Below are 14,189 nucleotides of genomic sequence, written 5' to 3' on the forward strand. Positions count from 1 at the left end.
TCACCGTGAACAAGAGTTTTCTGAAAGGGTTCTCCCACTTTCTTCATTCCAGCATTATTATCCATACAGCCTCCTTTAGCCTCTGTGCATAATCCTGAGACGTAAAACTGCTTGTTTTTTTTTTAAAGTAGAAGTGTCACGTGTACACCACGTAAAGGGGTTTCGTTAGAATACTGAAAAATAGCTGAATGATATACAACTAACCTTACTTTTAGATACAGTTGTACTGCATGCGACTAGGGTTCATATATTCGGATCAACTGGATGGATCGTTTCCATCAATGAACCCTATTTTTTAACTTCTGACACTCTACATTCTGGTCAAAAATAATTGTCATTCATGAACTGGTTCTTAAGTTTTTTTTTTCTTCAGCACGAAGAGACAAATAAGACAAGTAGATAAAGGAATTTTGGTTGGTACACCAAACTCTTTTAAATATTAAAATGGCATATAAAACAACGCTCCCAGAAACTTTTGATTGGAGAGTCGAAGCTTTGCGAGTAGAGTTCAATACTACAAGCCACTACGCCTATGTAGTATTGAACGGATATTATTCTGTACCCGATAAGTGAAATACTTCCACCCATATTTTCAGAAATATATATATATATATATATATATATATATATATATATGATAGAACTAGATCGTTTTTACAAGAGAAAAAGTATAGATGAAGTGTAAAATCAAATGTTCATGCTACAGTAAACGTTTCCCTGTTAAACACGTACAGTTTTATTAAGAAAGTGTACAAATGTGTGTTGAAATAGGAAGTTTATTTGAGGAGGGGGGAGAAGTCTGGACTCGGTGGACCTCCATGAGTAACGCCCCTGTAAAACAATATAATTTTCACGAAGTAAGGGATATTTAAATAGAATTAGAAGAATAATTCGTTAAAATGAAACCATTAAAATTGTAGCTTATCTGAAAGACGAAAACAAAAAACATTGTCAGCTTAAAAGATGCCACAGGTATTCAAAGCCGCCAAAGGATTCTCAAGACAACGATTAATCAGAGGTTAGTCACTGGTATTTCGGTTTTATATACATTTATACAGGGTTATTACAAATTACTGACCCGATTTCATAAATTCACTGTAGTTTGATATCGGACATATTGTCACAAAACTTTGCAGACGTATCGGACATATTGGCACAAAACTTTTTTAAAAAACTCACATTTTTTGTGATATGTGTGTTCCCCTACCGATTCTGCAAATATCAAGTCGATAATCAAGTTCTTCCCACATTCGGTGCAGCATGTTCCTATCAATCTGTTGGAAAGCACTGTTGATGTGAGCTCTCAATTCTGTTTGTTAGTAGAAGAAGTGTGTAAACATTTTTCACATAACATCACTAACATCACACAACAAATCCCATGTGGTTAGGTCCGGAGAGTGTGAAAGTCATGACAGGAATTCCTTATCCTACCCACTACGACTATTTGTTCAGTCACTGTAGGCCGACCAGATGATTTCCCCTTACAGAGTCATCCTGAGGCTGTACACTGTGCATACCATCGCCGAACAGACTTGGAAGTTGGTGGATCTTTGTAAAAATTTCGACGTGTTGTTGCACTGTTAGAACAGACTGATGTAAATTAAACTTGAGCACAACATAAGCTTTCTCTGCGCCTGACGCCATCTTGAATAAATGGTCACTGTTGCGCTCTCTTCGCAGAAATCAGAAGCAAAGCTACAACACAAGAAAAAGTTTTGAGTTTGCAAAGTTTTGTGACACTATGCCCAATAATAAAGCTACAGTGAATTTATGAAATCGGGTCAATCATTTGTAATGACCCGGTATATTGTAATAGAATTGTTAACATATTTTTTATGTTGCGTAAAATAGTCAGAAAAAGGTTCAAATATCCATTTAAAAAAAAAAAAGCGTTATTTTAGAGCGCAAATCTGACGCGCTTTTCCTTTCTAAGATCAGTAGCGTCATTTCAGGAGAGGCGACTTCTCTATGTAACCAAATTTCATCTTTTTCATTACTATGATTAAACTGTAAACATATCTCCAAGCCGGACGGGGAAGTCAACTGTTCCTACCCCTCTGATGTATTGAAATCAAGCACAGCGTTGTGGAAAGCAGTAGGCAGTTATTATACTCATATTTACAAATTCTATGATATAAGTACCTAACTTCCTTTTAGCGACATAAAACAAAGTTTCCCAGTACGTTTCTCCTTAGAATAGAGATGTTTCGATACATTCGTTTCCATCATTAGGATTTAAGAAGACGATTCCATACTTCATACATCTACTTAGATCTTGCTGATTCTTCCACTTTCTCACAAAAAAAATGCTTACGCGACATAATTACTGCTCAAGAATTTTAAAGAATGGAACATAAATTCAAAAACAAACATGACAATTAACACGGCTCCCTCTACTAAAAAAAGGTATTCTGCTCGTGATAAGAAGCGGATATGAGCTTGAATGCGTTCTTTTTTAATTTTTTTTAATGTATGTTACGTATTTTGTGTTAAGAAAAGATGCGTGGACAATTGTCATCGCGTGCAGATTCAGTCAGTGTAGGAGGCAGTGTTGAGGGATTCATTTTCATCATATTTTTTCCTTCCATATTCTCATGTTGTTCAACTCAACACTTGGCCTTCACAGAAGAAATATATTACTCTCACTGTCTCCCGGATAATATAAAGTTGCATGCTGGGTTGTTTTTTTTTTTTTAATTAAAACTTAAGTAAAATTTTCTTCTTAAGAACGTTATATTCATTATCTCCGAAAACTATAACAACACACGTAGATATCAGTCACAAGTGAAAATAATTACTCGTAATTTTTCACTTATTATTATTATTATTATTATTATTATTATTATTATTATTATTATTATTATTATTATTATTATTATTATTATTATTATTAACTCCCCCAAAGTTTCATGACTAGCGGATAGCTTTAGTTGTGCACGTTTGCGGGTTTAAATCTCCATGGCCTTAAAAAAAATCTGGAGCCAACAGTCCTTATGGGGAGCCAAAGGCTATTACCGACTTCTGTCTCATAATTTTGGGGTAATTTGTGGTCAAGCATATCGGTTCACAATACTTTTTTTTAAAATAGCTCCTCAATTGTCATGACGACGCTACGCTGGATGGACATCACAATGCCAACACCACTTGGTGAATACGAACGGCACTCATATTTCCTCTGGCCAGGCCATGCACTGTTTGACTTCGCTGATCAAAAAAATCGAAGAAACAAACTTATTTTTATTGTACTAGAAAGGGTGTCGTTCATTATCAATAATATTTGATAGTTTTTTATTATTATTATTTTCCTGAAAGAAATACACAGGCCTACAGAAAAAAAAAATTTTTCTTGGTGCCTAAAATTTTAGAGCTGATTTTAACTATGTGTGGGGCGCTGAATCCAATAATGTGAGCAGTTTTTTTCTATCAGCTCTACTTTGGTAGATACAGGCTACTGTACCAGTAGTGTTATTTACGTTACAATGTATGTGGAAGAAATATTACAATCCAAAATAAATATGTAAATTATAAATGATGTAACCACTATTTCTGCATGCTTCTTGCAATAGTATACAAAATAAGCAAAAGAAATACAAATATTCTCGTAATAACAAGTTTGAATATGATCTTATAAACTCTGCAACTCAAATAAATCCTACTGTGCTCTATAGAGATTTCTATTTGGAAGAACGTCCACTAGATTGCATTGGTATTCTACTTGGCTAGTGGATCGTAGTTGTTGTCTTGCAGGTGGAGTGACATGTTGGAACATGTGAGTTTTGTTCTGAAATCATAACTTGTATCGCGTATACTAAGGCTTTATATTTAACATCCGTGTTAGTGGCCTGAACATAAAATGAGTTCAAGTCGAAGAAGTTGTGTTAACCATCCTGATGTGTTTTGCTACATATGTGGTGAGTACACATTTAAAGACAATAGAAAACATATCAGTGACTTTGTAAAAAAAGCATATCATGCATATTTTGGTGTACGCCTAGGGGACCAAGATAAAACGTGGGCTCCACATATTGTGTGTAAAATGTGTACTGAACACTTGCGACAGTGGACAACTGGAAAAAGAAAAAGTCTTAAGTTTGGTGTTCCAATGGTTTGGAGGGAACCCACAAACCATGTTGATGACTGTTATTTCTGCCTGGTAAATGTTACGGGTATGAATAGAAATAACCGGAACAAGTGGACATATCCTGATCTGCCTTCAGCAAGACGTCCAGTTGTTCATTCCGATGAAATACCAATCCCAACGTTTCACCACTTGCCAGAGCTTTGTGAGACTGAAAACGAACGTAGTGAACATTCTTGTGACATGGATGATGGAAGTGACAGTGATTATGAGGGAATGTCAACAATTCCTCAACAGTTTAATCAAGATGAGCTAAATGATCTAGTTAGGGACCTTAATCTTTCAAAAGAATCGTCTGAATTACTTGCTTCCAGATTGAAGGAGAAAAACGTACTAGAACAAGGAACTAAAATCACATTCTACCGAACAAGGGAAAAGGAGTTTTTACCATTTTTCACTGAAGACACAAATCTCGTATTCTGTCACGATGTTAGAGGTCTCCTAGAACACATGGGTCTTCCAGAATACAATCCAGATGATTGGCGCCTGTTTATTGATAGCTCCAAGCGAAGTTTAAAATGCGTCCTTCTACACAATGGCAATAAATATGGCTCAATTCCAATCGCTCATTCAACACGACTGAAAGAAGAATATGAAGCAATTGCTTTGGTTATGGAAAAAATTAAATATCAGGACCATCAGTGGGTGATTTGTGTGGATTTAAAGATGGTGAACTTTCTTCTTGGACAGCAAAGTGGCTACACAAAATATCCTTGTTTTCTGTGTCTGTGGGATAGCAGAGACAAAGCAAATCATTGGTCAAAAAAAGAGTGGCCGCAGAGAGACGACATGGTTGTTGGTAAGAAAAATATTATTAACATGCCTATTGTTGAGTGTGACAAAATCATTTTGCCACCTCTACATCTCAAGCTCAGTTTGATGAAGCAGTTTGTAAAGGCGCTAAATAAGGACGGGCCGTGCTTTGCTTACATGGGAAACAAGCTACCTCAGATCAGCACAGAAAAATTAAAAGCTGGAATATTTGATGGTCCCCAAATAAGACAACTCATGAAAGATCCGGCTTTCGTGGAGTCCATGAATGAGACTGAACGTAGAGCTTGGACCTCATTTGTAGAAGTTATCAAGAATTTCCTTGGCAATAATAAAGCTGATAACTATGTTGAGCTAGTGAACCAGATGCTTAATGCATTCCAAAAACTTGGATGTAATATGAGTATCAAAATTCATTACCTGCACAGCCATTTGGACCGTTTCCCAGACAACGTAGGCAGTCTGAGTGAAGAACAAGGTGAAAGATTTCACCAAGATATTAAAACAATGGAGGACCGCTACCAAGGAAGATGGGATGCCCATATGATGGCAGATTACTGCTGGAACCTAAAAAGAGACTGTGCAAAGAAACATTCAAGGATGTCATGAAAACGAAGCTTCCGAAGTGTTGAATAGATCGTTTTGAACAAATTATTTGATTTTTATTCATAAAAACTATTATAAAATGTAGTTACAGAGTTATTATGTACTTGATGTTTGTGTTTATATGGTTTTCATTATTTTCAAAGTGTTCCAAATAACAGATTTAAATGTCATAGTTTTCTTTTCACTTACAGTAAAACAGCACCTATGCAATTTTCAACGTTGTAGCAGGTCAGTCTTGCAATTCCTATATCTCAAAAACTAAAGCTGTTAGGGGAAAACTAACGCCATATTTGGATTCAGCGTCCCAATTCTACTTCAAATCAGCTAAGAAACACCCGGCACCAAAACCACTGTAAGCCAGTGATATTTATTTGTATATGTACTGTGTATGCAACAAAATACACTACAGGTATTAACTAGCAGATTGTCGTTTGGCTTTCTCTAACTCTATGCGTACGCTACTTCTAAAATAAATACTTTATACAAAACATTTCTTAAATGCGCTTGAGAAAAAAAATATTTTTACCACTCTTTCCTTTCCTTTTCTTTCTTTTTTCATACACAAAAAAAATCATAGTTTTTGACATATCAAAATATTGAAAAATATTTCTAATACTGAAATATCGAAAAGTATCAAATATTAAAATTTAAAAAATTGAAACCTGTTTTAAACCAAACAAATTCATTAAAATTATAGTTGTTGTGATAATTTTATGAAGCATTAATTTGTATAGCTTGGCACAGACTTCAAAAGTTTTAAGGGGCCGCGGTGGCTCAGTGGTAGAGCGTTCACCTCTGGTGCATGGAGTCCCGGGTTCAAACCTTGCTCCCGCCAAGTGGACTTTGTGCTGGACAAACACCGTGTGCGTGGGTTTCCTCGGGGTTCTTCAGTTTCCTCCCACTTTCTTCATTTCACGATTTCATTCATTTCTCATAATCACCGTCCCCTTTAGCCTAACTAGCATAAGCGTGGGACGCAAAACAAAAAAATCAAAAGTTCTATAGTTAATAGCCATAGAAAGGTTAATGAATTTCTTTATTTTCTGCATTTCAGAAATCTGTTAATATATAAATACAGTATATATGTTTAAACTAGTCTATGTGCCACGGAAGTACACGCGAATACATACATTCACGATATTAATACTGCCAACCAATGGGGACTTTCATGATGTAGCTCCAAAGACTATTAGATTCTGATAAAATTTCTATGGAACAATTACAGAAGTACATTCTGTCAAAGAATCATTAAAATCGGAGCTCCTACGTTGAAGATGTGTGTGAACATCCACACAATGAAATCTGTTAACCACGATATTAACACTGCATCCGTTGAGGTGCTTCATGGTTTAGCTACAAAATCTGATCAGATCTGATGAAGTTTGCATCGAAGCACTCCGCAAGTATACTCTTTCAAATAAACAAAAATAAGTCATGAACACGTTACCTATGTCCAAGTTATGCGTGAACATCCACACAATGAAATCGGTTAACCACGGTATTAACACTGCATCCGTTGAGATGTTTCATGGGCTAGATCCAAAGACTGATCAGATCCTGATGAAATTTGCATCGGAGCACCGCAAAACTGTGTTCTTTCAAACAAACAAAAAAAAGTCATGAACATCAGTCCCCTATGCCGAAGTTATGCATGAACATATAAAAACTGTTGAACTGAGAACCACCTTCTTTCTTGAAGTCGATATGAAGATATATTGATCAGTAATATTTACTGACATCAATATATTGATATTTAAAAACATCAATCGGTATATGGAAATATCGTACTGTTCTAATCAGAACCTCCTTGGTTCATCTCGCTTCCATCCCAACTATTGCATACATTATAACCAGGGGACGTAAATTTAGTGCACTTTTGTCGCACTGCATTCGACTATAGATCTTTCAATAATGGAATCCATTGTCACATACATGCGAGACATTAGCAGGACACACACACACATACATACATAATATAATGGCAAATACGCAAATATATTTCACATGCATATACCGTGGAAAATGCATATTTATTCACAAATGTGTGAATGGAAATATAATGTTCTTATCATGACATTGAACAAGTGTGCAAACACGCAAAAACCCTATATACCAATTATCACTATTCACGCTACAGTTTCCTTCCATTGTTTTCTCTGCATGTGAGAACATCATGAGTGTTAAAACGATAAAAACTAGGAGCTTATCTTCCCATACATACGTTTTGAAAAGGTCTACATCATCACACACTGATGTTCTGTCATTGTTTTACTTTTCACCTCATTTGCATGCGTTTTACAATTTTGCTTGAACGAAAGCAGTAGATTTCTTCTTAGCATATGGTAGTTCTTCTGTGATACCGAAGGTATTATCCTTAGCTAGGTGTAATTATAGCTTCAAAGCTTGTTTTATTATTACTATTTTACATCTAGTATTTTTAGAGTATTAGTTCGAAGAGTTAATACCCTTCCCTACGCTCACCCGCCACTTTTTACAGTTTTAATGAACTATATGAAGATAATCAAGGCAATGAAATATTTTTTTTAAAAAATGAACCAAACAGGTATGTAAAAACACTAGCAAATAAACTAATAGTTGATTTCAAGACCTTGTGTATAGTATATAAATTTGAGTGACCAACAATTGTTAACTCAATTTGCGCATCCAAATTTCTAGAAACAAGTTAAGAACATTTTGCAGATATTGTACTATCTAGCTCACTTTTATATTTTTTTTTATATTCTTAATTGTCCATAAGTCATTCAGTAAAATAAAATAAAAAAAATGGAGGTGACAGTAGAGAACCTCAAATGCTATTGAGCAGAATGAAGTGGACATGCTTAAAGCAAAATAGCGAAGCGCTTAAAATGCAACTAAGCAGAATGAACTGGTCACGAATGATCCAAAATGGCAAACAACCTAAAACGCTAATGAAGTGGTCATGGTTAAAACAAATAGCGAGAAGCCTAAAATACTACTGAGCAGAATGACATGGCCATATCCACAGCAAAATAGCGAAGAGCCTAAAATGCTATTGAGCAGAATGAAGTGGTCATGGTAAAAGTAAATTAACAGGGAACCTAAAATGCTAATGAGTAAAAAGAAGTGGTCATGGTTAAAGCAACATAGCGAGGAGTTGCATATGCAGTTGAGCAGAATGAAGTAGTCATGCTTAAAATAAAATAGCTTAGAATGCTATTAAACAGGATGAAATGATCACGAATGAACCAAAACGGCAAACAGCCTAAAATGCTAATGAAGTGCTCATGGTTAAAGCAAAATGGTAAGAAGCCTAAAACTCTATTCAGCAGTATTACGCGGTCTTGCCCAAAGCAAAAATAGCGAAATGCCTAAAATGCTATTGAGCAGAACGAAGTGGTTACGATTAAAGCAAAATGACAAACAGTCTAAAATACTATTAAGCAGAATGAAGTGGTCACGGTTAAAGCAAAGTAACAGAGAACCTAAAACGCCATTGAGTGAAATGAAGTGGTTAAAGAAAAATATCATAGAGCTTAGAACGTTGAGCAGAATGAACTGATAATCATTAAAACATGTCCATACCTAAATATTAGGTCTATATTGTTACAAGGTAAGGGAGGAAAACTAACGGAGGAATTGGTACATGAGGTAAGCTTATAGTGGTAAAATTTCGATTTTTTACCGATGTGACTTCCATCAAAATTCGCCAATGTACCACAAAAACAGAAGGTGGCTAAGTGATTGCTACGCTTTGCGAACAAACCCGTCCACTAAGTATCCCCCTCTCATTCCGATACACACCGCCTTTTAGCCCAGTTACTCCTCGATTTCCTATGCCATTTCCAATCAACACTTCTTTCACTTCCCGTATATTTTCATCAGAGGAACAGAGGCGCTGTCGAGTAAGTAACATTGGGGAATCAATCGATATTGAAGGGGGGAAAAATTTAGCCTTCCATATTTGCTTGAAACAGTGATTGCGCTAAAGATTTACCATATTTTACGAAAATAATTATTGATGTATTGAAAATTTTTGAATTATTTTTTAGAAAAAGTCATTGACAGTCATTTCTAACAACTAGGACCGTGTTTTTACAATAAGATCAACAGCATAAACAATAGAGCAAAGAAGTGGAATGTCATAAGGTAAGACAATGAAATAAGTATTGAGAGAGTACGGGTAGTTATGGATCAATGAATATCGTACAAGAAAAATCATAGATTATCATAGTTATCAATGTCACTGGTTGCCTGTCATCACTGTCTTATCAACCTCTGGCTTGCTTTTTGCTCTATTTGTGTGGTTTACAAGGAAGTAGAGCATCAAACTGATGTTTGGAAATGGCTGACGCAACAAAATAATGTAAAACCTGTCAACTTGGCCACCTGCATAACTTACTAGGAAAGGAAGGAAGAATTAAGTCAACGGAAAGAAACGTTCTAGGTGTCATCCTATAGAACTCTTTATGACTACTCAGAATACTTGCTATTTTATTAACCCGTTCCATTCTGAAATCTTCTCGTTTATCATACTTTCCATATTTCTTCCAAACTAAGGCACTTTTACCAACGCCAACTATTGGATAATATGTCGCGAATAGTGCGCATTGTTTGGTGTACAAAGTAAACCAAAACAGTTCGAAAAAATAGTTTTTTTTATACTTCAGACTAAATCAGAAAAGTACAGAAATTATTATATATTGAATTTACTATGATATAGAATACTTTATTAATAACGTTACTTAGTGATAACTGATTGGAGCCTAAGTCTGCACCTAAAGATATAAAAATATCAATTGATGTTATGAATAAATGAATATTCTTTACAAGTATCACACTACGAGTCAGAGAAAATGTTAATCAAATTAGAGTGCGTAGAAGTGTATCTATGCAATGTGAATAGTTTTTGAATATTTACAAGTAGTTTATGGTTATCTATCTTATTTTGATCAACTAGACTTTAAATTCAACAAACAGTGGACGAACAATTAACATAATGAATATATTAAAAATATCAACCTCTTATCTTTGATCAAAACTAATTGGAATAACAACTGCCAGTTCTCACTATCATAACTTAGTTAATTAATGATTTACAGATAATATTTTATGGAAACATGGAGTTGTGTTTATACTACTTACAATTTTTCTTAAAACGAGTTTATATTAACATTAATGAAGTTTAAAAGGACGACTTTGAAATGTAAATAGCGGAAGAACATATCTAGAACGTTTACTACATTTGAATATTTTACAAATTGTTGCATGATCGAGATTATTAAATGGAGATTCAATGACTCTTCTACATTAAGACCGGCAAATTAAATTTATACCGGCGCTACCTAAGACGAAAATACTTTCATACAATTTCTACACGAAACAATATTGCATTTGTGGAGGACATGGCTTTACATCTTTGAAATGAAAGAAAAATGTTAGGACCTGCTGCTTTAATGTTTTCCTCATATTTTCTGTAGAAATAAAAAAATATATTTGCTTTCTTTTGCTACCTGAAGGAGGACAGGCGTTTATATATAACGATTTTCATATTAGGTTATACGGTATTTTACATCACAAACATTCATTCTATCAACATATTGTAGCTGCAAAGTTGGAAAATAACATATTACATGTTCACAAAAGTTTTGAGTACTTTGTGAAGTATTTATCACTTCGTTATAGAATAGATTTCTGAATATCGCTTGTGCTTTATAACTTCCCTTGCACCAAAAGAAACTGTTTCCACTATATCTGCTTCCGATCCCGTTCTGCATATCTTGCAGAATAGTTTTGAAAAAGAGATTTACTCTGAGGAAAAGAAAAAAAAATATTGAAACCATAATAGTTATCTCTATAGTTCAGCCTTGAACAGAACCATGGAGAAAACTGATAGAACATGTGAAATACGAGTACATACATGGAGTCTTGAATATCGGTAGATCACATACAATAAAGTAGTTAATGTCTTTCTTTACCTTTATGTAAAGGCATTTGCACGAAGAAACAAAATGTCTGTAGTGGTTGCGTGCAGTCCGAGACTGATGCAAGTGTTCGTTAATGGAGCGATAGTGATTCCTTTATTTTTAAATATCTAGATGTAAAGTTTTGGTTTAAATCGTTACTAAGCAAGATAATTTGCTTTTAGTACTTGTTTGCATGGAAGAATTTCTAGCAGTATGCAACTTTTATCACCCCTTACTGAAGAAAGGCAGCCCTATTGCAAATACAGATGGATATTGTAAGTGGCAGTTTTACCACAAGATGACTATAAGCACCCGCTTAGAGGACCCAAGCTCTAGGGCGCTTGTTATTTTTTATTTTAAAAAGTTTCATTTTAATGTTGTATTTGGTTATTAGGTTAGGATTTAAATTTAGATTTCTGGGCTTTCAGTGTCTAAGGCCATTTAGCCCTTCACGTTGGAGGGATGACGTCCCTCGGCGAGCACACAATCCGGGGAAAGGGAAGGAAGCGGCATGGGACCTATAAGTTAGGTACCACCCCGGCATTTGCCTGGTGTGAATGAAGAAAACCCAGGAAAACCTCATTCAGGGTGGCTGGCCTGAAAAAGCGTTTTACACTTTTTCGACCGAGTGCTCCCACTGGGAATCGAACCCGGGACCGCTCGCACCGAAGGCGAAAGCATTAGCGACTACACTACGCGGGGTTACTTGTATTTGGTTATATTTTTGTTCATCGTCAACAATATGTGAGTATGTCAGATAAATTATACCTACTAACACTTTGTTTCTTGCTAAATATAAAGATAAAAAAATCAAAATAAAGACTTAGTTTTTTGTTTTGTTTTTAATCGTTTACATTAGTGTAAGTGAACAACATTTTATTCACGACTCAAGATTTTTTCCCCCCTACAATTACGAACAAACTACGTATTATCTTGTCCTTTTTATGTTTAAGTTTCCCCCCATTGGCATCACTAAAAATGCATTACAAACACACATTTTACATATTATAACTTACCGCTGTCGATGCCCTGCGACCATAGTCAAAGAAGATTGCTTTAGTTTCTCGTAGATGTCGTGCAGTTAACAATTCCCATGAAGCCAGCCAGAAGCTACCACGTATACTATATTATATATATATATATATATATATATATATATATATATATATATATATATATATATATATATATATATATATATATATATATATATATACATAAAATCTCAATGTTTTTGCCCTTGCTCCAGGGAGCAATATATATTCCGTCATCATCCACTGCCTACTGCTCCTTATCTTACACAGATTCCGAACAGTGAACATACACACAGCACAAATACTGTCAGGATAAACACGAAACTTTGCGTTATAACGTTTAGTTTCTGTTTTAATCTCTTTTTTTCTTTCTTTAGCATTTTCCTCTTAACGTTTGCTCTAGCAATTTTCCATTTACTTTCTTTCCTTATTTTAACTTTTTAAAGACTGGGAACTTTTTTTAAATCTTAAGATATGATCAAAAGGTTTTTAAAGTAACAAAATAATTCATCTTTTCCTCGAATATATTACTGTTTCCTTATTTGTTAAATTTAGATATTTAACGATGAACTAATTTACATTGAACGTAATACACGAGTGTAGAGTTTCTGCTTATGTCTCATGGGACTAAAATATACGACAACCAAATCGCTCCAACAATTTTTGACTGTCAGCATGTTTAATCTGAATAAAGCAAGGAAATAAGTTGATGTATGTACTGAACCGAATGTAAATTACCCGACACGTGTAGGTGAACTGCAGTGCTTCCAGTGTTTCTAACCTGCGAATTGCAGAAACTGACGAAAAGATGCAGATGGTAATGATCTCAACATGCTGGGATTGTTTGTCGCAAACCTTATGAATAGAGAGTAATCTGTAGTAGAGCCGATACAGTTTCCAGCGCGAAAATGGTTATATATTCAGTATCAAGGAAAAAGTCAAATAAGTGAACTGGAAATAAATAAATATATATATATATATAGATAGATATATAGATATATATTAGAAGAGATGAGAATAATACAAATGATTTTGTGTTCTATTATGTCTTACTTTGATCAAAATATTTGAATCTGAATCCAGCACTGGGACACTATTTATATAATGAAAACTGAACTAATAATTACATGTGTACTCTACTTGTTAAAAATTCCTTTTATTTATATTCTCATTTTATATAATACTAGCTGAACCTGCTCCCTCTCTTTACACAGCGCATCATTCACATATGAGCATGAATCTCCTTGTCATTCCTCACAACATCTATACATGTCATTTACAGACACAAGTAAAAGACGTCTTGATAAAAATTGGCAAGGGATACCATAAAGGGGAGATTTTTTCGATTATTTTTTTTCAATATTTCGCACCGTTTGCAAGATTGATCCTACTTCCGGTTGGAGTTTCTAATTCATGTATGATCAGTGTTTTCTTTCTTCTTGCATGCAGTACATAATAATACGTTACATATACAATTAATTATAATGTCAGTGATATATGGTGTTCAATAGGCAAAACACTCCAAACGAAAAAATATAAATCTTAGCCTGAAGAAATGGTTATCCTTCCATTGTCATTATCATTTGCCCACGAAACAAACGCCTGAGAGAAATACAACCCCTATGTACAATGGTGTGGTGTTGGAATGTATAACTCATAGGATACGATGTTTTACTTTTTAAAAAATTTAACACT

The 14,189-nt window shown here is 34.6% G+C and overlaps 1 protein-coding gene across 2 annotated transcripts in view; it reads right to left on the minus strand.

Moving 5' to 3' along the window:
- LOC145683971 (uncharacterized) overlaps positions 1–14,189 on the minus strand; it is a 537,083-nt gene that overhangs the window by 298,758 nt on the left and 224,136 nt on the right. The gene's annotated exons all lie outside the window — the stretch shown is intronic.

The sequence above is a fragment of the Thermobia domestica genome, chromosome 4 (genome assembly GCF_964235325.1).
Source record: "Thermobia domestica chromosome 4, izTheDome1.hap1.1, whole genome shotgun sequence".
In the NCBI taxonomy this organism is placed as follows: Eukaryota; Metazoa; Arthropoda; class Insecta; order Zygentoma; family Lepismatidae; genus Thermobia; species Thermobia domestica.